The 27,927-nt window shown below is 35.5% G+C and overlaps 1 long non-coding RNA gene across 9 annotated transcripts in view; it reads left to right on the top strand.

Annotated features, from left to right (window-relative positions):
* The window catches only part of LOC144313047 (uncharacterized), a 554,585-nt gene that overhangs the window by 149,940 nt on the left and 376,718 nt on the right, over positions 1–27,927 (top strand). Inside the window, exon 3 of one of the 9 annotated variants that reach the window (XR_013378728.1) lies at positions 1,682–1,782. The exons of the other annotated variants lie outside the window; for them this stretch is intronic. This is a non-coding gene — a long non-coding RNA (uncharacterized LOC144313047). The remainder of the gene's footprint in view (positions 1–1,681; positions 1,783–27,927) is intronic. 9 annotated transcript variants of the gene reach the window in all.

The following is a 27,927-nucleotide window of genomic DNA, read 5'->3' on the forward strand; positions in this document are numbered from 1 at the left end:
ATGGTGACATAGTGATCACATTGCCTAGTCAACAGAACATCTGTTAGAAATACAAGGACAATATATTTCAATTTAAAAGAAATCCACAGCAACCAACTTTTTGATATTTATGAACTAAGAAAGAGTTTGCTTCTAAAAACATTTAATTTCATTTCACAAAGGTCAGTAAAAGGATGTTTAGGCATTATAGGAAGAGATATGCATTTTACCTTAAACATCAGCCGTTAAATCCTTTTTAAAATAATTTCTAAGTGTTCAAGAGGATTTAACCTTTTCATAAAACTTTTATTAGATTCATGGACAGAAAAAGAAACAAGTATCACATTTCTGTTGAGAATTTCCCTCTCGTTTTCTCCATCTCCTATTTTAAACTCATCACATATTTTCTACTTTAAAAAAATATTTTTTTAACATGAGCCCTAGTTTCTCAAGTAAAATTTATGTAATTCCTCTCACCAATAAAATAGCTAAAATTTGGTCATCTTAAGAAAGGCTTTATTAATACAGCACAAAGCACACTATTTTTAAGAAGTTGCTTCTCATAAAAAATATTTAAAGTATTTTTTTCAGTTGAGCTAAACTAGCAGATTATCTAATCATTCGCTTACCTCTCTAAGCTCCTGATTCTTGCAGGGTTACTATATTACAGTCTTCTAAAATTAATTCATAATTTTGTCAATTATTTTTCTTGACAGATTTAGAACATTGTGTATTGGGTGCGTTTAAAAAGTGTTCCTATATTTACAAAATAGCTGGAATGGATGACTTTTTTATTGTAGCATTCTTCCGCCATTATGTCATAATTGCTTAATTTAGACAAAGTAATGCCATGTCACAGTGGTAATTTAGCAAAGATAAATCACATTTTTGTTAGGTTGTTTTCCCTCTGTGTAGTTAGAATTATACACTTATATGGAGCTAGTGAAATTTATAAATGGAATCTACTTTGAACTGAATTTGAAGGAAAAAACATCTTAACTGAGATTAATGCAGAAAAGATTTGTGTTTACCTGCATTTCCTGTTTTTGTTATTAATGTTTGTGTAGATCCTTAAGTTTCAGAAAATTGAGAGAATTTTAGAGAAATGTCCTATACCAAAAGTGGAGCACATGGATTGCAAATAATTTATGTGAATCATTGAAAATACACCTGTCAACAGAAAATGAAAGAGAGAGAGAGGACTTGGGTCTCTGCTGGATGGATATTTTTTTCTTACAAGATTTTTTCTCTGTTTTGTACCATGACACAGAAATGTAAATGTCTCTTGGATAAATTGATGTTGATGGCATTTTCATAAATTGTGCTTTCATGAATACTCTCTGGTCACAGTATTTGGAAAGTGTGATAGCTATAGATAGCTTTGTGTTGGTTAGACTACTGCATACTATTTTTCTAATAGCATCAAGGAATGAATGAATGAATGAATGAATGGTACTGGGGGATACTTGGAACATTGATTAGAAGTCATTAAACCCTTGAAATATTTAAGATTTACTAGAAATTCAGTTTTTCCATGGACTTAATTTGGATAGTGTGATATGTTGGTTAGGTCCATTTCCCAGACTCCTGGAGGAATTTTTTTCAAAGAAACAGCAACACATGCTTGTATACTTTCTCTAATTTTCAATGCATTATTTATTTTTCTGAAGACACATTTCAAAGGTGAAAATACTTGTTGCAGATGCTGTGGATCTAATTACAGAAGCACACAGATGTCATCACAAATATAGCTTTAAGGCCCAGGATGTAAGTTCAGGGTTTGAAGCCCAGACCTCCGTTGAGGTAAGATCCATGGTTCTGTAGCAAACTAACATTAAGTGTTCTGAAAATGAGAGGCATGGTGAAATCTAGTAGTGCTTTGCTCCCATTTTATTGATGTAGTTCACCTGGGTCCAAATGCAAACTAGATAGAAATTCAGTCTTATTTTAGTTGGCTTCATTTGGGCTAGTTTTGATATACAGTTGTCAAATTAGATATGTATAGTAAGAGAAATACAGTTAGTTATCAGAGTACAGGTGAAATTAAATTGCTCATAAACAAGATAGTTATGAGAAGGGGAATAATTTGTTGGAGTGAAAAAAAGTGGATTTTGGATAGTATATGTATAAAATAGTATTACTCGATCATGCTTACAAAACATCTTTTGTAAAATCTAGATAAAGAAGTTATCCATGTACTCCCTTAAAAGTAATCAGTTTACCCCAGACATGGGTGTGAGAACTTAGCTTTCCTTCAGTTCAAACACATTATTACACAGCAAAGAAGAAAAGAAGAAAGAGATTAGGGGGAAAAGCTACTTAGTAGAGGCCAGAAGCCTCTCCAAACTGAATTTTAAGTGCTGCTTCTGATGTAGGTTTCTTCTTTTCATTAAAAAGGGGTATTAAGGAAGTAACACAAGCATAATAACTGTTCACACAGCCCCTTTCACAAGTTATTCTTAGTGGCTTGCATTTTTCAGGGCCTCGTGTTGGATAGTGGAATGGAACTGGTGCAGATGGTGGAGAAACAAATTCTGTGGAAGTGGCCACAGTGAGCAATATGGTATAATCTCAGACACAGTGTTTTCATTGTGCTTGATGCATTCATTCATTTGCAGATGAATTCATTTGCAAATTACCCCCAGCTCATATCCCTTTCAAACTAAGAATATGTCATTCCAAGAAGGCCAGCACAACCATGACCCACTAGATTCTTTAAAAGCCTGCCCTGGTTCTGGTTTTCCCCACCCTCTTTTATTTCCTGTGCAAGGCTGGAAGAGTCTCAGTGAAGAAAGCATGGGCTCACGCAGAATACGAAGGAGTTCCCCCAACTAAGCATGCCTGGACATTTTCCCTACAGATATTTCATTCCATGTCCATTTGAAGAACGAATTGAAATTGGTGAAATTAACCATAAATTGATGGAGTAATCTTGGGAGAGAAGGAATTACTTTAATTAAATTTACTTTGTCATCATGGATGTGCAGTATGTACATAGATACCTATTTTATTTAGTGGGGGGAGATATCTTGCATATTCTTATATTGGGTCAAGATTGTCTCTAATGCTTGGAGGTATAAAAGGAATAGAGAATGAAATTCTTATAAGAGAAGAAGAATAAATCACAAAAGGAACTATTGGTAAGATGGGATATAATTCTCCAGTAAGCAAGAATCAGTGCTGGAGGTTTCACCTGTGCCTTGCAGCATCTCAGGATAGATTGGCCAGAAAGATTCTTTGCTAATGCTAGACCCTGACTTTTCGAAACAGCCTCCACCTGCAAGTTGCTCACACCTGACAAAGGCATCTGGGCAGAGTGGAGTCTGGTTCTGCAGATAATCCATCCTTGATAATGAAACCGTGGAGCTGAAACCTGAAGAAATGATGACCTCAGAGTCCACTAAGTGCCTGTAGAGGAAAGGCCAAAATTTTTCCACGCAGGGGATTTAGAAAAAGTGAGTGTGTGAGATGAACAAGTAGCTTCAACATGGCCCTATGCTCTTCATTCTGTGCTCCCATCTCTATCACATTCGCTCTTCAAATTAGTTAAAGGGTCATTTATGTGTGAACTGAAGTGTATAACTAACTCGGTTTTGTCCTTCTGTTCTGAATGATACTCAATATATTATTATTAACGACAGGAATAATTTAAATAGATTTTGTTCCTTTTACATAGGTTGTCCAATTTTTGACATCTGTCCCAAGAAAGGTGTTAGTACAGATCAGTAGAAATAGTGAGAACTATGAAAACACATTGATCACTGGAAACTACTGTTGTTTGCACAAAATAAAAAACTCCACTTTCCTTTTTTTTTTTTTTTTGGATATTAGACATTACTTCAAAATATTACCTATATTTGTTCTCACGATATTCTGTGGGCAAATATTGGGGAGGATACCAGATGCTAGGTGGGTAAGTAATCATTTACAGAACTCATTAGTGGCTCATTTATCGTCACTCTGAAGTAAAATATCTAGTTACTTGCCTCTCGACTCTCTTCACTCCTGCACCATGAGCACTGAATTGAAAGATTAAAAATACTGTTGCCAATGTTGCAGTGTTACAACACACTTTTTCTCCCCTCTCTACAATAATGAACAAAAATAGCCAGCATCTATTATATAGTTGGCAGTAACATACATTTTCTTTAATCTTCACAGTGTTCCTTCCATAGAGGCATATTATATTCTGTACTTATAAATGAAAGAACTGAACCAAATAAAATAACCTACTTGAAAAGTCACATAACCCATAGTGTAAAGATTTCAGAGATGACTCTCTGGCTCCCAGACTTATGCTTTGCACTCTGTTTTCAACTACCTGTGCAAATTTTCCTTTGAATATATATATATGTCATCAAAAATATTGCCCATTATATAATCCTGCTGCTATCTCAAGATTGCATCTCTTATGGAAGGAAACATCTCTGGTAAATAAGGAAAGGGGTAAATATCCTCCATCACCCTAATTAGAATAGATAATTTTTGTATACTGATAACTTGATAGCTTCCAATATGATGAAAAGAGCATAAATACCATCATCATTTATTTTTAAATAAACTTTTAAAAATTTTGGAAAAAAATAGATTTGTATTAAAGATAATACAGAGTTGGCATATACTGGAGGATGAACACTGACCAATAGGCTGGCTGTGCTAAAGTTTATCAGAGAATTCAAGGACAGGAATAAAAAGTTTACTCATTTGCATTCCCTCAAAGAACACTGTGCTGTTACGATGTACTGAGTCATAATCATTTTTTGATAATCCTTTGCTTAGCACAGTATTGAATGAGTGAATACAATAAAAATGTAGTTCTTGACTCATTTTTTTACATGATATTTTTTTACATGAAATTCTCAAAATATTATTATTTAAGAGTAATTTGATTGAACTGGCAGGACAGTTTGGTTAAACTACTTGAATGTCTAGCTATTTGTAAGAGTTTAAATGAGACTTCCAATTCATTTCTTTTCCAGAAGGAAAGAAGGAGTATCAGATTAAATCTTTTTGTGTGTAGAAGCCCCCAAAGTTAAGTTTTGGTTTCAACTGTGTTTCCCCACAGTAAACTATGGTTTCAACTGTGTTTGAGAAAACTAATATATTTTATTTTCCTTGCCATTTCTTTCTTTCTTTCTTTCTTTTCTTGTTTTCTTTTATTTACAAAAGAAGTCACTTTCTGTGGAATTGAGCGTATATATATAGATATATATCTATATATCTATATATATATTTGCTATAAGTACACGTTAAGTTTGGCTAAAAGAAGAAGGGACATGGGAAAGTTCATTTTGCTACCCTGTTTGCAGTCATAACACCTATTTCTGAGATTCTTGAACATTTCATTAAATTTACTTTAAAATTTAATTATGTAAAACCAGTGCATTAGAGCTTGTGAAATCATCATGGCTTGGAAGATGATCACTCAAGAGCTGTACACCCAGGGGACCTGGGAGGTTGCATTACCAATTACCAAAATATGCTTAATGCAAGCCCATTCTTCCTCCTACATGATACAGCATTTATTGGAAACGTTCCAAAGCCTTATGAATATGTATGCCCTAAATTGTCCATTTAGCTTAGCAACAAAGAAGTGTTTCCTGTTACATTGTACAATATTGGCCATCAATTACTTTTAAAAAGGGTGCTGCACACGATTTTGAATAAGCAGGCAAATAGAAACTACAATATCCTCCCCTTTTGCCATATAGTAGTAAAAATAAAAGGTAGGTCCTGATCCACACACCTACACACACAGAGTATGTATACAGGTATATATTGAGCCTCCTACGTAAAAATATGTATAATTAAAGCAGTTTTTATTTTTAAAGATTTTATTTATTCATTCATGAGAGACACACAGAGAGCGGCAGAGACATAGAGGGAGAAACAGTCTCCCTGCGGAGAGCCTGATGTGGGACTCGATCCCAGGACCCCAGGATGAGCTAAAGGCAGACACTCAACCACTGAGTTACCCAGACGCCCTGCAGTTTTTATTTTATGTGTGGCATATAATGAACTTCCTGTTTTTTATGGACATATGAGTTGCACCCTTTTTATGAGTACACCCCTTTGACTATTACTCATCAACTTAATCTCTAAATTATGTCAGTTAATTTGTTACAAGATAGTTTTAGGCAAGGAGGAAGTCTGGGAGAGTGAGGCAGAAACTGTGCTGCTGCTGCTGTATGTCTAGTAGTTAGAGAAAGACTTTTAAATGTAATTCCTTCTATTGTTCAGTATGGCATCTCACTCAGGAGGCTTCCTGGAGTGAGCAAGCGTAATATTCTCTATGTTTGCTAAGTATGTATCCATTTTGTTCCTCAGAAGTTATTGGCAATAACTGATTACTAAATGCAGCTTTAACAGTCATAAACCCTACTCTGGGAGATGGGGAGAAGGCATATAAGAATCAGAGTCTGAAGCAACTGATGTGCCGTGGATCTGTATGATAAGCCACCCTTCATGGTGTTCTTTCTGTTTTGTTTTGTTTTACATTTGGTTTTAATTAGATTTATTGTGCAGGGAAAATTCTGAGCTCTTGTTCAGTAAAATGCTTGTCATGTGCTGGCTATCACATGAAGATAGTTTGGCACCAAGGAGAAAATATTCCTTCAGTTTTCGTAATTTCTTTCAAAAAATTAATTAATTAGTTAATTAATTAATTACTTAATGAGAGTGAGCGAGCGTGGAGTGGAGGGGCAGAGGGAAAGGAAGAGACAGAGTCTCAAGCAGATGTCCCACTGAGTGCAGAGCCTGACATGGGGCCCTGAGATCATAACTTGAGCTGAAATCAAGAGTCAGACATCTAACCAACTCAGCCAACCAGACGCCCCCAGTTTTCTTAATTTCTTAAGGAAAAACAATTAGATGTTACCTTTTGATTGAAAGAAGAGAAATGAGGTAGCAGCACTGACTCCCCCCTCCCCCAAACAAAAAAAAAATCAAACATTAAGAATAAATCAAGATTTATGAAATCTCTTATTTTAAAAAGTGTTTCTTTCTTTTGCAATTTTAGCAGTTGGGCCCATTTGTTTAAAATTTCTATCCTGAGGAATAAATTTTAAAAATCTTCCAGGTAAAAAAAAAAATCTTCCAGGTGTCCAACTATATTGCTACTGAGTCATATATCATAAAAGTCTGGCTGTAGTCAGTTTGGACAGAGTTCTTGGAAACATGACATATATTTCTACATAATAAATAGGAGTCATGAAAAATGAGGAAAACAAAGCACAAGATAATCTTCCATTAAACTTCCCCAAATTAAATTCCAAATATTTTCAAGTATTCATAGTTCCCTGGGGAAAAAAAAAAATCATGTTACCTGCTTGAAATGATAATTACTACAGTGCTATTTTGGAACATGCCAGGTACTTAGATTAGAATGGGACTTACTATCAGATATATGAATATGTTTGATATGGCTTCTTATATTTTATTTTTGAAAGATTTTATTTATTCATGGGAGAGAGAGAGAGAGAGAGAGAGAGAGAGAGAGAGAAACATAGGCAGAGGGAGAAGCAGGTTCCCTACAAGGGAGCCTGATGCAGGACTTGATCCCAGGACTCCAGGGATCACATCCTGAGCCAAAGGCAGACATTCAACCACTGAACCCCTCAGGCATCTCAGACTTCTTATATTTTAAAGGGAGATCAGATTTCTCATTTTCCCTTTGGGCCATTTTATTAGGAATTCAACTTGACAAGGACTTGAAGACATTTACTTCAAATCCCTTGCTTTCCTGGCCCTAGTCGTCTACCAGCTACAGAGCCTTCAGCCAGTCAAGCTGTAGTTTTCAGGAACCATCAACAGTTTTTTATTTTACCTTCTAATATTTATCTATTTTCTCCTTTTCTAGTAGCAAACCATCCCCAAACTTAGTGGGCTTAACAGCAGTAGTAGGAACAGTGAATCTCCACTTGAGCCCCAACTGGGAAGACTTAAAGGCCGGCTGTAGAATCATCAGAAGGCAGCTTCACTCCCACATTTGGCGGTTGATGGAGTATCATGGCTGGGACCTCAGTTGGGTGGTCAGCTGGTATTTCTCTGTGGCTTTGCCATGTGGTTTCTCTGTGTGGAGCTAGTTTGGGTTTTCTTATGGGAAGATGGTTGGATTCCAAGAGCAAGTACCCTAAGAGGGCCACATAGAATCTGCATCACATCACTAAGCTCAAAGACCACATAGTGTCCCTTATGCTGTAATGGAAGGGGAGGGAGTATTGACTCTACCTCTTGATGGGAGAAGTCTCCAAGTCACATTGTGACGGCCACTTTTGGATGCTATAATCTGCCACATTTTCCCTCTTCTCCTCACCTACAATCACTATTTTAGGTCTGTGTCTGACCACATTTGCTAGAAACTTCAGGCCAATGGCATCTTATCTGTTGGTCTTTCTGCCAGTGCTCTAATTATCTTCAAATGTACTCCTTACACAGCTGTAAGAATGATCTATCTAAAATGTAAATCTTTCTTCACACTGTTCCAAATCCCCAAAAGCTTCTTTTAAAAGAAAGGCCCTCAGCCTGGTGTACAAGCTCTTCATGTTCTGTTTGCCAAACTCTCTAACTTAGTCACAAGGCACTCTCCAATAAGCTTCTTGCGGTTCTCTCTCGCCCCTGTCCCTTTGCGCCCATACACATGCCTCTCATGCCTTTTCCAGGGGTGTCTCCTTTCCCTCACCTGCATCCGCCCTCTTCATCTTCCTCTAGCTAGTACATTCCAATTCTTTCTGAGTAGGTATATGGTGGTGTCTCCTTCACCCAGTATGCAACATGATTCCAACCTATCTTTTAAATTGTAATTCTCAAAAAAAAAATTGTAATTCTCATTTCCCTCCTCTACTAAATGGAAATATAGTCCTCCATTCATATGGCTCTTGGAAAAATTAAATGAATTTAAGACATGTAAAGTGCTTATAAAATAATACCCAACATATGGGAACTGCTCAAAAGATGTTAGGTATTATTATCGTTATTATTAGCTAATTATATCTTACATTTCTGGCAAGCTGGAAAAATTCTGGAAAATGTCCTGCCTCAGTATCTTTGCTTATGTTCATTTTTGCATGGGATTCTCTATCCCAGTTTCTATCTAGATCCATTCTCCCTATTCTTCAAATTCTGTTGTAAGTTCCACAGATTCTCGAAAGAGGACATCTAAAATGGATTAAATGTTTGTGTACTACCCAAATGTATATGTTGAATGCTCAAATTGATACGGTAGGAAGTGGGGACTTTGAGAGTGATTAGGTCACGTGGTTGGAGTTCATGAATGGGATTAGTGTCCTTAGAAAAGAGACCTGAGAGAGCTAGATTGCCCTTCTCCCCAAGTAACGACTCTGAAAAGGAGTCGTCTATGAACCAGAAGACGTGCCTCATCAGATCAGAATCTGCCTGTGCCATGATTTTAGACTTCCTGGCTTCTAAGGCTTCAAGAAATAAATGTTGTTTATAAGTCATGCTATCTCTGTTATAGCAGCCCAAACAGACTAAGCATATTTCTTCTCCTGACTTTAGACCCTCATGTCTTTGTTGCACACCCTCTTGGAATCTAGACATTTTTTAAAAATTAGTTTGTTTGAATGTGTCTTGTTTATGGAATCCTTGAGGGTAAGGATTACATCATATATTTTTTTCACTTTAAGTTCTAACTTTCAGCCTTGCTTGGAGTAAGCTGATTAATCAGTGCCATTAATTAGACTCAAGAAAAAAGAATTACTTTGTCAGCTATTTTGATATTATTAAGCCAGGACAAATGCGTGTTAAATTTGCCATTTAGTTTTATTATATTATGTCAGATATTTATTAATATATTTTACAAGATATACCCAATGCTTTGTTTTATATGTATTACATATGAAACACTAACTTTCATTTCTAGTGTTGATTTTGTCATGTTAATACCTACTTTTATCTTGTTTCTTTTCAATTATCCTTGCTTAAACTCTTTTCAAATTAATGCAAAGGGAAGCTATTATACGCACTGTCCCCCCAAAGCACCTTAAATACAAATTTTAAAATACATATTCATACTTGTTAATTTATAACTTATTTTGAATCTAAGATTTATTTCATGACTATTCAATTGGTGCCTGATATGGGATAACACTGGGGCTACAAGGATTAACAAAACATAATCTTCATCCTCAAGAAGTTTGGCATCTACTAGGTAGAGAGGGAGGAGTCAGCGGGGGAAACAGATAAAGAGATAGAAGAGTTCAAAAGGGTGATCTTATTTTTAGCCAAGAGGAACAGTAAAGGATTTGTTGGGGGACATGGTATTAGGGCTGGGTCTTGCAGGATAAGTTTGGTTTGATTTGGTAAACATTCGTTATTCCAGAGTAAAGAAGGAAGCAGAAGAGTTGTCCAGTGAAGGTAACAATTTAAATATACCGTGGTGGGAAAGCAGAGTGATATGCACATACGCGGGAAAGAGTTTGGTTGAAATGTCCTGTGAGCGTAAGGGGAGGAATAAGAAAGGTAGTGGAGCCTGGTGTCGACGTCTTGAAATATTCTGCTTTGTTCTGTAGGTGATGTGAAGCCATTAAAAGGTCTAGGGTGATCAAACTGAGTTAAAGGAAATTGCATGGGGGGGAGAACCACTGAAGGGAATGGGTTAGTAAAAGCATCTGACCTCAAATACTTTCTCTGTAAATGTTTAAAGAAAATCTAATTTGGATGTGGATATATTTGCTTTTACACTGGCAATCCTATTTCATAAGCTTGAGGTTACTTTTTAGGTGAGCATTTTCAATCACTCCCATCCCAACCAGGAATCACTCCAGTGAATGACCCTGGAGCGACAGCTCCACAAACCAATTATAGTACTCTGGGGATTTCTGCACAGAGTCTGTGTCACTCTAATTTCAATTAACATCTTTCTTAATTAGAAAGAAGTACAGAGGTACAGAGGCTAATGCTTTTAATTCATTGCCCCTTATTTAGCTTTCTGTCCATTTGATACATAAGATCACATAGATGGAAATTTGGAGAGCCAAATTCATGGAGAACCTGATTAGGACAACAAAAAGTTAGGTCAGAAAAATTATATACAATTTATAGTTTATTGCAGCATCCACATTTGTCTTGAAGAAATTGTGTGCTTGTGTTTCAGAAGCTGTATCAGTGGACTCTATATGTCAAACTGTAATGGACAATGCTCTAATTAAGCCAACATCATACCTAAGAATTAGGTCCCTAGTTCAGTTTCCAATACAAAAATCTGTAGCATAGTTACCTGTAAAACAACAAAACACCAAAATGAAACGAGTTTTCTTTCATTGTGCCAACTGTACTTTGAGACACTTAGTTAGGCCATTAGAGGTATATGTTAATTTACCAATGGGAGGTACTTTCAGTGTATATACTGAGAATATTACTTTGGCCAAGTAGAAGAAGACCCTGATTCACTATGACCATCCCAGCCTTCTGGTCTTTTCAGAAAACTGGATAACCTGTCCTTAACTTGATAGCTCAGGTGATAAAAGGTCAAGGGCAAATCATTGCTTCCTGAACTTAAAACTGACTATACTCAAATAAGAAAGGAAATGCCTGCTATGAAAATGGTAAGACAAAAGCAACTCAAAAGGGCTTTTATACTATAGTGAAGTCAACACTGTGTAATATTCAGTAGGGATGATAATAGAGAAAATCCTACCAGAAGTATTTATGGGCATTAAACACAGCTATCTGGAGGTAGGAGTCCCTAAGCTAGGGCTTTATGTCATCTTTCTTTAATTAAATAGGATGAATACTTTCATTTAATTTTAACAGAACCTGTGAAATGCTTTCATCATTTCATACACATTGTGATGAGCCTAACATGATTAATGGAAAGTGGGTTTTCCCTGTATTAGGTCAATAAAAATAGCTTCAATTTATTGAATGTTTATAAATGCTTTGCGTAAATTATCTTATTTTTCCCCCAAGGTTATGGGTTGATATAATCACATTCATTTTACAGGTGAGAAAGCTGTGGCTAAACATGTTCAAACACGTTTCCCAAATTATAAGCAGTTAAATGAGTTAGTGTTTGGATACAGGTTAGTATGAATTCAAAATTTGAACTATTTCCAATATTGTAATTACTGTGATGCATTATCTTAGGATCTTCCATGGGATGGTATTTTAAAGTGTACCTGAAATCTACATTGGCATTGGTTTTGGCTGCATGTTCAGCAATATCTTATTAATCGGGATCTTTTAATACTGAATTTGTGAGTTTCACAGGCATAATATCTTGATGCAAACTGAATTAAGAAAGGTTTAGTTTGTAAACTTCAGGTGACTTTTTCAGATCCCTAATTTGGTGAATGTAACTGTCAGAAATGAAGCAAAACCATGAATTGAAAGAGTTCTATTTGCTTTTTAGTCTGAGTAACTTAGTTATCTTCCTTTCCTTATACTACTCTTGTTTCTGTTCACAAGGTAGTATAATTGTGAATTGCCCCTTATATTTAGGACAATCTTTATGTAGCATGGTTTAGCCATTTAGAACTCAAGTGAAGCTTAGTACCATAGTTTAAATAAATACTTTACTTTAGACTGAGGTCTATGGTCTGAGTTTGTGTGTCCCCTCAAAATGAATATGTTGAAATCCTAACATCCAAAGAAAAAGTATGAGGAAGTGAATCCTCTGGGAGGTTCTTAGCTACGGAAGTAGACCGTTTCATGAATTGGATTAATGTCCTTATAAAAAGATCCCAGAGAATCCCTGGCCTCCATGTGAGGACACTGTGAGAAATCTTCCATCAGGAAAAGGGAGCTCAACTGACCATGCTGGCACCATGATCTCAGACTTCCAGCCTCCAGAACTGTGAGATTCCAAATTTCTGTTGTTTTATAAACTTCTCAGTCTGTGGTATTTTGCAGTTGCAGCCCAAATGGACTGAGACCCTGAAATCTCAAAAGTTTTCAAGCATGAAGACCTGCTTTTTCCTCTTATCTCCTTACCTGAATGCATTTCAGTAGGTCTAGTATTTTTCAGCTCTGAGTCATGCCTCCTTAGCTCACCATATACCCTGAATACCAACTAGCGCCAAGGGCTACTTCTTGGGTTTGTCCTGTCAATTTCTAATTTAGGAAAATGGGATGCAGTAACTTCCTTGTACTATTTATACACATTCAATACTTCTACACCTTTAAGCCCTCAGGGACATTCAAGGAAACTTCACACTTTTGTGTCATTCTCTGCTCAGATTCAAGGCCATCATAATTACAATTAAATTTGCATTTTAGACCCTTGTATAAGAGGATGTCACTTCTTGGAAATGCTACTGGATGATAAAGTAAAGCAAGAATCATCCTCTGCTCTGTATACACTTAATTAGGAATTCTAGTTAATTACTCATTATGTCTCTTTACATTTCTGAAAATTTATAGAGAAAATCTTCCCCCTTTGTGTAAGAAAAAAAAAAAAATCCATTCAGCACAGGAAAGCTTTTCTTTTTCATACAATCAGATCCTTAACTGACCTTTGTTAAAAATACTTTTCTATCTTGATGTTTTCTTTTACTTTTCTGTTGGTAAAAAAAAAAAACAAAAAAAACAAAAAAAACAAAAAAAAAAAACCTGTCTGAAGAGAGGCAAATTTTATAGTGAGGTAAACTAAAAGCACAGTATGGATGAAAATAAACGATTTGTTTTATTTTTTAAATTCAACAAACACTTGTATGTTAAGTGCCTTAAAATATTAGCTTATTTAATCCTTATAATAAGACTGTGAGGCCGAATTCTATTATTATCCTGTTTTATAGATGTGACTACATCTGCAGCCATTAATAGATATTAAATAATATCATTATATGGGAAATGATAAAATGTTCAAATTCTGTATATGGGTTTTGAAAAATAACAGAAGTAAAATGTTGATCACCAGCTTCTTTTGAAGAGCTGTTATTTCTCTCTGGGGCAGTTCTCTTAGACTTAATCTCAGTGGTGAGTCAAATCTGTGTTAGAAGCAGCTTCTTCAAGAATTCTAATGGACAAATTCCCAAACAAAGTTAATTCTGAAGATGAACTTAGTGTATTAAATTCTGCACCACAGTGAGCCCATTATAGTGAAGCCCCAACATGGGTCCTTTTTATAGTTAGAGTAGCAAATTAAAGGAGATTTCATTTGGTTTTGAGCCATTCCCCAATTTAATTGTTCACATTTATATAATAGGTGGTAGCATAACCTATTGGAAAGGATAGCCAAAAGCAATTGAGTTCTATTTGTTCCTCAACAGGCTGTGTGATTTTAGGTAAATCCCTTTATCGTTTTCTGATTTTTGTTTTCTTTTCAGTGAAACAGGAATAATGCTGCTTTTCTTTCCCTACCTATCTCTTAGGAATAGTCTATGATAAAACCTCCAAACAGCTCTCACTCATGAGGAGAAGAGGCACAGCTGTGTGCTCCCTTTTCTTTTCTTCTCTTTTCAGCTTATGTTAGACTACTTGTAATATTATCCACTATTCTTGCCTAAGTGACATTTTGTGATTTGGATGGACAAGAGCCCTTGCGCAGTTTGTCAAATGTCCTATTACAAAAGCCTTTGATAAAAGCAGGATTTTAACACTTTTCTGATCTTAGAAAGTTGCTCCTTGAGATTATACTTGTTTTGATGTAATGGGCATAGAGGTTAACTTCTTTATTTTTTATGGAAATATTTATTCAGTACTGCAATGAATGATAGGAAGGAAAATGGGTGAACATTGAAGTAGAATTTTAAAACCCTGACTTTTACTTCCTGCTTTACCATTTATAGGCCTCTGCCCTGTGATACATTATTTAAAGTAACTGAGATTTTGTTTCCTCATCTATTAAATGAAGCTACTACTATCTCATCTGCTTTTGAAAACTATAGATGCCATTTGTCTTATTGATTTTTATCAACAAATTGATGGTGATATTTAGGCGTGAAACTAGATAAAGGGGTGATGGTAACCTGTTCTGGTTTTGCATGAGCAATGAGGCTGTTAGTCTTTTTAATTTAAACGATGTTGTAGAAAGTTTCCTCTGCACCTTTCTTTAGGAAACCTGGAATTATCAAAGGGAACTTATTTGTGCTATAACAAAAATATCCAAATATTTTTTTCTGGGCTTTCTCTAAAAGCTTTAGTTGAGTTTGGACTCCGCAGATTTTCTTCAAAGCCTTTTGAAATCATGTAGAGAATGCTCATAGTGTTTATTGTGAGCTGAGGTCAAAATAGCATCGAGCTCCTTCCTACTCAACTACTCTTCTCCCTCTACACATGTCTAAATTGGATTTGCCATCTTTCCTCCAAAAATGCTTCCTTCCTTCTTCAGAAGTCCTGTTTCATACTCATTATAGGGTGGAAACCAGAATCATCATGAAATTCTTCCTGTGAGCTTATTCTTTCTTCCTCTTTGCTTATAATCTATAAACCTTTAAAACCCATTGGTTTCTTCTTTCTCTTATTACTTACACATATATTTCTTTTCAAAAATTTGAATGGATATGAGGAGTAATGTGTCTTGGGTAAGATGCTATGGAGCGGGAGAATCAAAGCCACTGAAATGACCATCGATAGTATAGCCTAAAATCAGTGCTAATCATAACAAAAAGAATAAGTATTTTATTTTTAAAAACAGATTTGAAGAACAGATTTGGAAAAGAGTAGTAGCATTCTGCTTAAGTATTTACTAATTGACATGGAAATTAGAGCAAATCAAGAAAGCTAGTATAAACATTCACCAATGTAAGACAAGCAGTATGTAATATGACATGTTATTTAATAACAAACTTAATGACTACAATCTGTTGATAATTTTTGATTGTCTTGTGTGTGTTCGTGTTGTGTTGTATGTCTGCTCCTGTGGGGTAGATACTACGGTACGATATACTATTATCATGGGTATAAGAAAATGAGCTAACCTATATTAAATATTCTTCTAAATGATTTCCCAGATAGACTCTTATTTAAACTTTATAATAATTTCATCCAGGGGGTACTATTATTATGCCCATTTTACAAACAGCCATGACTAAGGCAAAGAGCAGTTATTTGCCCAGCGTTACAAATATCTAATAAGCTGCAAAGCTAGGATTCTGATCCAGGATGTCCCAATTTAGAGTCTAAAGTCAGCCTCAACATGCTTCTCTTGTACCTCATGAGAATTTCATCATGATCCTTGATAATAGTAATGCTATGAGCCAGTCAGGAAGAATCATCAACGACAGAGTCTAGAATATAACTCTATTATCAGGGAAGTAATATATGCTTGGCCAATACACTTTGCCTGTTTATTGACATTTTCAAAATTAAATTCAACTGTGGGTGAGTGGTTGATGAGAGGTCACTGCATGGGAAGTAGATGACTAGAGAAGGGAGAGCTGCCCAGAGCTATGTATGTGAAGGAACCTGGGAATTGAGGAGGGGTAGACATGGTTTTTTTTTTTTTTTTTTTTTTTTTTTAGAAATGGGTTTTATCACAGAGTCTGCCTTAAGGATGATTCCTCAGCAAGTTCAGAGAGATCTATGATTGACCCTTGGGGAGAAATTTAAAGAGTGGTTTCTTAGTCTACTAGAAAATCTGTGACCTATTATGGCTGTTGTATAAGATAAGTGTATATACAGGGCAGTGGTTTTCAATTGGGGGCAATTTCACCTCACCCCTGGGTAGCATCTGGCAGTGTCTGGAGACATTTTTAATTGTCATGACTGGTGAGAGGAGGTACTACTGGGATCTAGAAAGTAGAGTTCAGGGATGCTGCTAAACATTTGACAATTCACAAGACAGGATCCACAACCCCCCAGCCAACAAAAAATGATCTGTTTCAAAATGTCAATAGTGCCACTATTGAGAAACCCTGATACAGAGGACTAGGTCCTCATCCTGTCATCATATAGACTTTAGCAAATGTTGTTTAACACAGCATAAATTCATAATTAGTAACCAGAAACACTATATTCCATAAGGTCCTAGCAGTAATAGTCATGGTAAACCACCTGATGCATCTTTATCTTCTTTTAGAAGAGTCTGGAAGAAATCTGGGACATTACTTATATGGAGGTATCAGTGGAGCAGTCTCTGGTGACTTTTAAAAATAGTAAGAAAAGAAGTAGAAGGAAGATGAGAGATTCTTCTTTCCTCCTTCCCCTCATTTCATCGAAGTCTGTCCTTCCTCCCTCTTCCCCCCTTTCCTCCCTCTCTTTCTTCCATTCATCTATCCATCCTGTCTTTGTCCTTTCAATCAAAACAGTTGTGCATCTCTTATGTGTTAGGTGATCTGTATAGATGAAAACACCAAAACATCAAAATGGAATAAAAATGATACTTTATGGTATCTGTTCATCTATTTACAACACGATAATGGTGAAACCAAGTGTATGAATAACATATACCTATGGGTCAAACAAATCTGCTCAAGTAAAGACAGAAACACTTTGCCTCATATCTCCACAGCCAATATATGTGAGCTCTCAGAAATTTGTACAATTTAATAACAAGGGAGAACCAAATAAGATTGTAGATATTTCTGTGCAAATCAATCATCTTTAATAGAAAAAGTCCAACCCTATAGTCCATGTCCTACTGACTAATCACTGAGATTATACTTAGACTGAAAAAGAAGACTTTTAATTAGGAAATAATTCCAACAGGAAATACAGATATTGACAGTAGATTCTCTACTTGGGAGATTGGGGGAGGGGCTCTGAATTCAATAGGTGTATTTTTCACAAAATTTTCCTAAACAGTGAAAAGTGACCTTCTATGTATATCTCTTTTTAGAAAAAAAATCTGTAAATTGTGTTTGTAAATTTTTAGTAATTATCTTCCTAGAATATTCTGCTAAAACCAAAAGGAATAGTCAAAGCTCCAGAAGAATCAGTAAGAAAAAAGAACAAAGGCAAATATTTCAGCAAAGAAAATTCAAAGCAAACACTGAAACAAATGAGGTTACAGACAATGGCATGAATGTTAATGAACATAAGGCCATATAGTGGAAATCTGCTAAATGCGTAGTTGAGGGAATTGAGAGGACATTTCCCTAACAGTTTGTTCCTGTTGCTTATAATTTTAAAAAAGGTATTGCAGGATGGCCCAATTCAGTCCCAACATCATATTATGCAGATGCATTACAATTCCCTACTGAAGTTCTGTGGAAGAATCGAGTCTAATTTAGCACAGTTGTTTCACACGATATCATCAAGATCAGTAAATGAATACCCAAAGCATGTGTGAAAGGCTGAGAAGTGATTGCAGTTTTGTAACCAAGAGCTAACTATTCTTTGGAGGTTCATAAATTTGTGAGAAGGGGAAAAGAAATTATATACAACAACAACAAAACTCACACAACAGTTAGTTAACTTTTAGACATTTACCTTCAAATTCAAAATACATTTTCTTTACATTTTTATTTATAATGATGAAACCAGAAAGCTTTACAGTTTTTAATTAAGGGAACTGCTCACCTCAGAAGTCCTGCTTATGTTAGGCTGAGAAGGAAGACATGTTGGCACTCTTAAGGCATAGCTGGTATGACAAGTCATGGAGGTAGGCTTATTGTCAAACATCCGGTCCCCAAAGTAGGCATGCACTTATATCTCAGTTCTTTCAAGTGCAGAAAGGATGTTCATGGACGATCTATTGCAATACTCTACTCAGCATTAACCCTTTCCACAGAGAGAACAGAATTTGTTTATGTACTTATTAATTTATCCCTTCAATGAAGATTTATGGGATATCTATTATGAACAATGTGGTGTGTCTACTATTTGAAATGTATAGTCAAATTGGGAAGATAAACATGAAACTAATGAACAATCATACATACAATTAGATAAGAACTAAAAACTTTGTAGAGCCTGAAGCACCTATGACAGAATGAACTCTTGTCTAGAAGAATGAGGAAAATTTAAGGATGTATTCACAAAAAAGGGATGGATAAGAAGATGTATAAAGGATCAGTAATATTTTCCTAGACATAAAGTAAGTATGAATGCTATGCTGCTTCTTTCATAAGACCACCTAATCCATCCACATGTCAGATACTAGCTAATTAAAAAAATATATGAGTTATAAATACCCACAAGCATCTTTTCAGTTACCCTGGAATCCATCACCACTTGTGAACTTTATCATTGTCAGGCTACAATATCCTCATCAACTTATTCTGGATTTTTTTTTTTTTATTCTGGATTTTGTGACAGACTTGGTGTTGTCTATGTAGACCCTGATCTGGCTTGCTGTTCTGAAGTCCTTTTTTGATTCTCTAAACACCAAACCACTGCTAGTAGTGATTTGCCTGGCATAAAGGGCAGACCACTCCTACTCCTCCTGAGAAAAGAAAGATTTACCAGAGTATCTAGAAGGGCACTGAGAAGTGATGAGTTGTTGGTGTTTCCAAGGAATTGATTTTTTTTTTTTTGTATGGAGCATAAAACATATGTGGGTCAGATGAAACTGGAAATACAAAATTAGTTCTTCTCTGCCATCTACAGATTAATTTTTTTAAAAAATGTGGCTGGTAGAGATCTACTAAACAACATTAAGTAAGGGAGAAAATGGATTAGATTTGTATGTTAGAAAATGACACAATGGACAAATAGAATAGAAGAGGGGTTGCTGATATAAAGCAGTCAAAGCAGTACCAAAGAAGAATGGATGGGTTTCAAGAGTTATTAAAAAGCAGTATCTCAGGGCTTGATTTCTTTTCTGTCCCATTTATTGACCACTTTTCTTATTCCCATGTTAGCAAAGAGCAGAGGATGATTGCCAGATTTTTACCTTGAAATAAAAAAAAAAAGCCAATGATTATTGGCATTGTGGCATGCATCACACTCAGTGCCTTACTTGCACCATCTAATCTAATCATCTAACAACTTGATAAGTTAAAAACTTGATGAGTAGTTGTTCTTATTAATGCTGTTTTGTAGTTGAGGAAACAAGGGAGGTCCATGCAAGGAATCTTGAGAAGGAACACATTTTCTGAGGTGGGTATGGGAAGAGGGATAAGAGAATGGGTAAAATTAAGGAGAGAATCTTTGGGAAGAAAAAGAGGCTCAGGACAGAATCCTGGGATAAACAACAGCATTTGTGGGGGTGGGCATGAAGAGGGGCCTACCAGAGGACTTATAAGAAGTTCTCAGACATCTAGAAGGAGAATGGGAAGAAAACAGGAAAGAGTTTTGGGGGAAAAAAAAAAAAAAAGAATGGCTTGCTAGGCAGTGCCCCAGACTGTGAGAGGTCAGGTTATTTGAGGATGAAAGGAGCCTTGAATTTGGCCTTTAGAAGCTTGTTCTATGCACTGTTAGCAGGGTGGTGGGGTAGCAAACTGAGGACAAAGGATGAGGAGTGAATTGAGTGGAACTAGTTCGTAGCCGCCTGAAGGGAGGAGATACTGAGGAAATCAGTGATGAGGAGGAGATGCACAGGTCGATAACCAGAAGACAAAGAGATTAGAGACATTTCATTTTTTTCTTAAGATAGAAAAGAGATTCATCATTTTGTTTATATAGAAAGGCTGAGGGGAAGGAGCCACTGAAGATGGTGAAGAGGAGCATAATTGAGAGAATGTCTTAGAGGATGTTGGAGGAGACGGGTCAAAGGTATAAAGTAGGGCAGAAGGAAGGACACCTCGTTCCTTGACCCTGGTTTCCAGGGTTCAGACACAGGTTTGAAACACGGGTAGTGTGAAGGAGAGGAAATGTGAAGAGACATCTGAGGGGTTGAGGAAGTTAGACATAGAAAAGCTTTTCATGCTATTCCTAATGTAGAACTGGGGCAGGCTGTAAAGTTTTATATATTTTTTTCATAAAGAAAAATAAATAAATGTAGTACATCTGCAGTATGACTTTGTACTAAAATGAACCTCACTATGGTGCCTTCTTCAAAATTAACAGATAGAGGCATAAAGTGTTACAGAAAGTAGTTTCATTTAATTTACTGTATTTCATTTGTTTAACATGGCATTTGCAATTGATGTTCCTTTTGGTGTGATAACTATCTACAAATTGCCATGCTTTCTTCCTCAGAAATTCACTGTTTTTGAAAAGAAAAGAGTTTGCAGATTAAATTAGACTTGTATTTTTAAGACTGTATATTTGTGAACAAAAAACATAAAACATACAAATCTATGTATTACACCAGTACATTTATCTAATCTCTCTCTCTCTCGCTATATATATCAAATTAAATATAGTTGACCCCTGACAACATGGATTTGAACTGCATCGCCCACTTATGTGTGGATTGTTATTTGGATAAATAATGTATAATACTGTAAATGTATTTTCTCTTATGATTTTCTTAATACTTTTTTCTAGCTTCCTTTATTGTAAGAATACAGTACATAATATGTATGTTGTACGTCATATGTTTTAACTGACTGTTAGGTTATCAGTAAAGCCTTCTGGTCAATAGTAGGCTATTAGTAGTTAAGTTTTGGGGGGAATCAAAAGTTATATGCAGATTTCTGACTGCATGGGTGTTGACACCCTAACCCCCTGCATTGTTCAAGGGTCAATTTTAGTTTTAAACAACAGCAACAAAAATAAAGCAAATGAAAGCAAAAGGAATAGAGGATAAAATAGCATAACATTCAAAAGAAAGTGAAAGATTTTAGATTCTTATATGGTATAAAGGGTTCATTTCAACTTCTTGTCTCTCCCTAGGAAAGGAGCATTTTCTTATAATAAGACTTATTAATAGAATATCTCAATGACATTTGGGAAGAAATTCAATTCCCAAACATATAATTGCGGCACTGAGGATGAGAACAAAAATCAACATTTTTTACCCTAAAAAAATGTTACTTTTAGAATTGAATGAAATACTAGAAAAATTAAGGTATTTTTACACAGAGCATGCCAGTAGGAGTTGCTTACATATATACCAATTAAAATTTAGTTATTATTATCCAGTCATTTCCTGGCCAGAATGCTAAGCCAAGATATATTTAAATGAAACAAAAAGCAATCTTTTATCTATATCCATAAACATATATTTTGGTAAGGAACTGAATATTTCCTTCTGGCAAAAATTTATTATGGGATAAGAATAATTATTTAAATATGACTCTGAGCCTACCTGCTTTCAGTTTGGTAAAAAGTTTGGTCTTTTTTTTTAATATTTTATTTATTAATGAGAGACACACAGAGAGATGCAGAGACATAGGCAGAGGGAAAAGCAGGCTCCCGATGTGGGACTTGATTCCAGAACCGTGAGATCATGACCTGAGCTGAAGTCAGACGCTCAACCACTGAGCCACCCAGGTGCCCCAAAAGTTTGCTCTTATGTTCTGTTTCCTGGATGTTTTTAAGACACTCTGACATTGGGAATAGGTAGGTCCTTCTCAAAAGGATCTCAAGATTTTAAGATCTAGATCAAATCTTAAGAGACCATTTGTGTTTTTATTCAATGTTATGTTCTAGACACCAGTGTTTCATTGATTCAACTATCTTGCTCTGGGATGGGCACTGCCTTCATTCCTTAAATATAAATGTCTTTGAGGGGCAACATATTAAGTGACTGTTTCCTTTTATTTTATTTTTTTAAAGATTTTATTTATTTATTCATGAGATACACAGGCAGAGAGAGAAGCAGGCTCCATGCAGGGAGCCTGATGTGGGACTTGATCCTGGGACCCCAGGATCATGCCCTGGGCCAAAGGCAGGCGCTAAACCGTTGAGCCACCCAGGCTTCCCCGTGACTGTTTCCTTTTAGAAATCAACTTATCAGAAGTAAATCCTCACTGATTAGGGGTAAAGAAAGCGTTTCCTAAAAAGTGGGCAAACTCCCCAGTAAGTGGAGCTAGGGGATTATCACAGAAACTTTTGCTTGCTTCTTCATTTTGCATGTGGCCAAAAGCACCCTCGTCTTCAGAAACCATTTGACACTGGGCTTTTTCATGTAGAAGTGCTATAAATGGACCTTCCAAGAGACACATCAAAGGGTTTTCATTTCTGTTAGAGTCTGTTTTTCAGCTAAGTTCATTCAAACAGAATTTCTTGGCGTGCTCATGTAAGTAACATGTCTGGATTGCCTAAAAATGTAATTTATTTCCCTTCTCTCAGATTTATGGAAAGTTAATGAAGGCCAAATTCTTCCCTTGCATTGTGGAAGAGCACAATTTAGTCTTATGAATGTGACTCTTACATATACCAAATATAGTATGGATTTTCAGAAAGCATTTAGTTTAGTTGGTCCCTAAATCTCTGAGCTAAAGAAATTGGGTTGATAATCATGACATTTCTACTACAATATTTCTGGGATTTAATTGTCTCAAAATAATGTAAGGAAGGCCTTTTTATTTATTTATTATTTTTTTCAATTTTTATTTATTTATGATAGTCACAGAGAGAGAGAGAGAGAGAGGCAGAGGGAGAAGCAGGCTCCATGCACCGGGAGCCCGACGTGGGATTCGACCCCGGGTCTGCGGGGATCGCGCCCTGGGCCAAAGGCAGGCGCTAAACCGCTGCGCCACCCAGGGATCCCGGAAGGCCTTTTTAAATAAACATTCTATGAATCAATTGTCTAATCTTGTGGAGTATCACTTAAATTTATTTGGGTAAAATAGTGATAGTTGAAAGCTACTCGTAACCAGTTGCACATCATAAACAGAACTTATTCCGTATATAAATCATGACTATATCAGGCAATTAGGAAATAAGTTTCAGATGCTTAGAACTTTTGGCTATTAGTCACTTTTTTTCTAGTTCCTAGCAAAAGTAATATTAGATATTAACAGTTAAACTGTCCCACACTGTACTGGAATTTATTTAATTATCAACAGTGATGCTGTTGCCAGCATCACTCCCTTCTTAGGGATGAGGATTCCCCAAATCAGAGATGGTGAGTGCTTGGCTCAAGACCTCACAGCCAGTACAGGACAGAATTAAGACTCAGTTCTAGTTTTTGACTCTGAATACAGTGTTTCTGCCAGCAAAGGCAAACAAAGCAGCCTCTCCATGGTCTGCAGTTGACAGCAGCTGACATTTGACTTGGAGAACAGAAAAAACAGGACAGTATGATTCCTTAGAGCAGAAAAAGGAAATGATTGTAGACTCTCAAGGAATTGAAGATTTTGAGTCTGTTTAATGCAAAGGGAGTTCCATGAATGACTTTCCTACTTACTGTTCTTTTTATTGACATTGTTGTCAATAAAGAAAGTCAGCATGATGAATGTGAGCCATACTCCCTAAGACAGAAGCAGGACATAAGTGCTTCTGAAATCTCTGTATCATACGTATTCAGCTGTACAAATACACAAAATCTCACCCTGAGATACTTGACTCTGAGACATGTGTTGGAAGAGTATGGAGACTCAAACTTGCAGACTTATATTTAGCAAGAAAAACATGGTCCTGTGCATCAAGGGATATCATGTAAAGGGTTAAAGATATAGCACTTTTCAATATAGAAATTCACCTTCTTCCACTTTTTGTTTTTGTCAATCACTCAAGTTATAGGAAAACAGATTGCATGGTATCTAGAAACATTATAAATATCTTCACACTAATTTATCTTGCTAACTGTGACCCTTAGAAAAATTTCGGTGGAAAGCCATGAAGGTAATTTAAAGCTTAGGATTTGATTGAATAGATTGGCTACTCAGAATTAAGACATCCACATTTCCATGACTACAAAGTGAACACTAGCTATGCCACTTAGTAGCTATGTGTCCTTGGTCAGGTCACTTAACCACTCTCTGCCTCAGATTTTCGTCTTTTTAATGAGACCTTAAGAGTACCTATCTCATTGTGTTATTATGAAGATTAAAGTGATTCACATCTATAAATTATTTAAAGCATTGCCTACCATATATATAGAATGTGTTTGCAAAATAGAAACAAATTAACTACATTGTCCTCAATTAGTGACTTATTACTTTCAGAAAATAATAGAGTCAGAAATTTAGAGGAAGGAGGAACCACACTAGTCTCTAAAGAAAAGTAGGGTATTATACAGTAGGTCTGCTCTCTAATGATACAATTCCTTTTTCAACTACCTGTTACTAAAAAGCTTCTGGTATCTCAATTTCATTGTAGTGAAGTTTCAGCTTTAATGAGAAAGAGAGTAATATGCTGGAACTGTTTATAAGGAATTAACTTGTGAAAATAAAATATCCCACTTAACGTCTGCTCTGTTTGCACAGTAATAGAAAAAAAACCCCCAAAATTCTAAGTGTAACTTTTAATTAAGCAAGCAGTATGGTATGTTTTAAATAGTCATATATCTGGTCACCTGTTGAGGCAAATGGCACTGATTGGTTAGATGAGATTCTCTGGGATGTTTTTTAATCACAGGGCAGAGGATAAAACTATAGGGATGTTTTCACTCTGGTTTCAGGCCTCCTCCTTGTCAGTCTGTCTTTATGAGATAATTAAAGGAGGACATTAAGGAATATAAATGAAAAAGTTCAAACTCTATTATTATATGACGATGTCACTTTTCCTTCTGGATATCTTGCTGCTTCTTTCCTGTTGACTACACATGGCAGCTTGAACATAGATACATACTGTAGAGATGCTATCATTAAAACAAATTGGAACGTTTTTCTTTTTCTGACTTTTAAAAAAAGGCCTGACCTTTTGGTATGTTAATCACTGTTTAAAGAAATCCAGTTCTCAACAGAATTTTACTTTCCTTACATGATACAGATTTTTGTTGTAATAACTCATATAAATGATTAGTGTCTATGGGGCAATTATTTTAATCAGTCCATTGCAAAGTGTCTAATTGTATTTTAGATTATAGTGGAATCCAGGGTCACATTGGTCTTATCTCATAAAATATCTTATAAAATTAGCAAGATATTTCCTTCTGACATTTTATTTGACATATTATTTTAATTTTTAAAGTACTTAGAGACTGATTTATCTTATCGTTACTTTTTTACTTTTATGTGTGTTCTATCACTATGCTAATAGCTGTGTTTGCATAAACAATATTCTGCAAAATAAAAATGCCTTATATTTCCAGTTAAATAAGAATGGAATTTTGTAAGTACATAATGTGTTATATAAATGTGTTTCATTATTTTATTATTAATTAGTCAATAGGAAAACATGAAATCTGTATTAACTGTGAATTTGGTTTCATTGGAAAGAAAGAAGGGTCCAATCTACATTATGTGGTCTGTAGTCAACACTGACCGCTGGTCTCTGAGACAGCCCTTTGAAGAATGATGAAAGAAAGAGAAAGATAAGAGCCAGCTAAGGGAGGCAGTCAGAAAATGGGGGAGAAATAAGTAATCTATGTGTAAAATAGTAAAGAGAGAATTAATTAAAGAGTTGTTGGTATAATACAAAAGCTATTGCCAACTGCAGTGAAAAATTCAGCCAGAAAAAATACCTGGAATTCAGCTTGCCAAAATACTTCTCTTCATTTGAAGAATGCTGTGCTGCACATTGTATATAGTCATACATTTACTATCTCATTATTCAGTAACATGCTGAATCTCAGCCTTTGTTCAAGAAATGTAAAAAAAAGATTATTATTCAGCCAATTATGACATAATTCAAAAACATTTCATAGATAGGCAGTGCTTAGTTGAGAAAGAAGTAATTTAATTCATTTAAGTATTTTTATAATTAAAATTATATTAATTGAATCCCCGAAGTCAAATACCCCATATTTGATTTTCATATATGCGCATATGCATATAATATATATAAATGCATATGTATGCATAAATTTTGAATTTATATTAGTTATTAAATGCATCTAGCCACAAATCTCGGTTGTATCAAAATGTAATGTGCTTATTTTTTTAAAATCCAACTCATGAGCTTTTTTTCTGCTTGGTCATAGCACCTTTATACTAGCCATTTTAAGGTAACCCAGTCACGTCCGAATTTTAAAATATATTTTTAATATATTTTTAGAGCAGTTTTAGGTTTATAGAAAATTGAGCAGAAGATATAGAGACTTCCCATATGCTCTCTGTCCCCACACATGCATAGCTTCCCTGTTATCAACATTCTCCACCATGGTTGTAGACCATTATAATTGATGAGCCTATGTTGACACATCATTTTCACTCAAATTTCATAGTTTACATTAGAGTTCACTCTTGGCGTTATACATTCTGTAGGTTTGGAAAAATGTATGATGACATGTATCCACCATTATAGTACCAAATGGAGTAGTTTCGCTGTCTTAAAAATCTTCTGTGCTGCATGTATTCATCCCTCCCTTCCCCCTAACCCCTGATAACCATTGAACTTTTCACTGTCTCCATAATTTTGCTTTTCCAGTGGAATGTCGTATAGTTGGGATCATACAGTGTATAGATTTTTCAGATTGGCTTTCTTCACGTAGTAATACACATTTAAGTTTCTCCATGTCTTTTTCATGAATTGATAGTTCATTTCTTTTAGTACTGAATAATATTCCAACAACTGCATATACCGGTCTATTCATCACCAATTTGATGGCTTTCAAGTTTTGGCAGTTATGAATAAAACTGCTATAAAAAGTATCATGCAAGTTTTTGTGTGGGAATAAGTTTCTCATTCCTTTGGGAAAATATGAAGGAGCATGGCTGCTAGAACTTATGGCAAGATTGTTTAGTTTTATAAGAGACTGTCAAACTGCCTTCCAAGGTGGCTGTGCCATTTTGCATCCCTACCAGCAATGAATGAGAGTTCCTATTGTTCCATGTCCTGGCCAGGATTCGATGTCATTGAATTTTGGCTATCCTAATAGATAGTAATGATATCTCATTGTTGTTTCAATTTATATTTCCTTGTTGACATGTAACATGGACCATCTTTTCATATGCTTACTTATACTGTATATCTTATTTGGTGAAGTACCTATTAAAGTCTTAGGCCCATCATATCCAATTTTAAACTCAGTAATTTTTAGGGTAAATATCCTCTCATTTCAGAATTTACCGCCATTACTACCCGTTGATGCATTCCTTTTTCCTTCTTGGTAACTACATTCCGGAGTTTCACTTAATTCTTTATACTGGAGGTGCGGTGTGAGGTGCA

The sequence above is a fragment of the Canis aureus genome, chromosome 4, assembly GCF_053574225.1.
Source record: "Canis aureus isolate CA01 chromosome 4, VMU_Caureus_v.1.0, whole genome shotgun sequence".
In the NCBI taxonomy this organism is placed as follows: domain Eukaryota; kingdom Metazoa; phylum Chordata; class Mammalia; order Carnivora; family Canidae; genus Canis; species Canis aureus.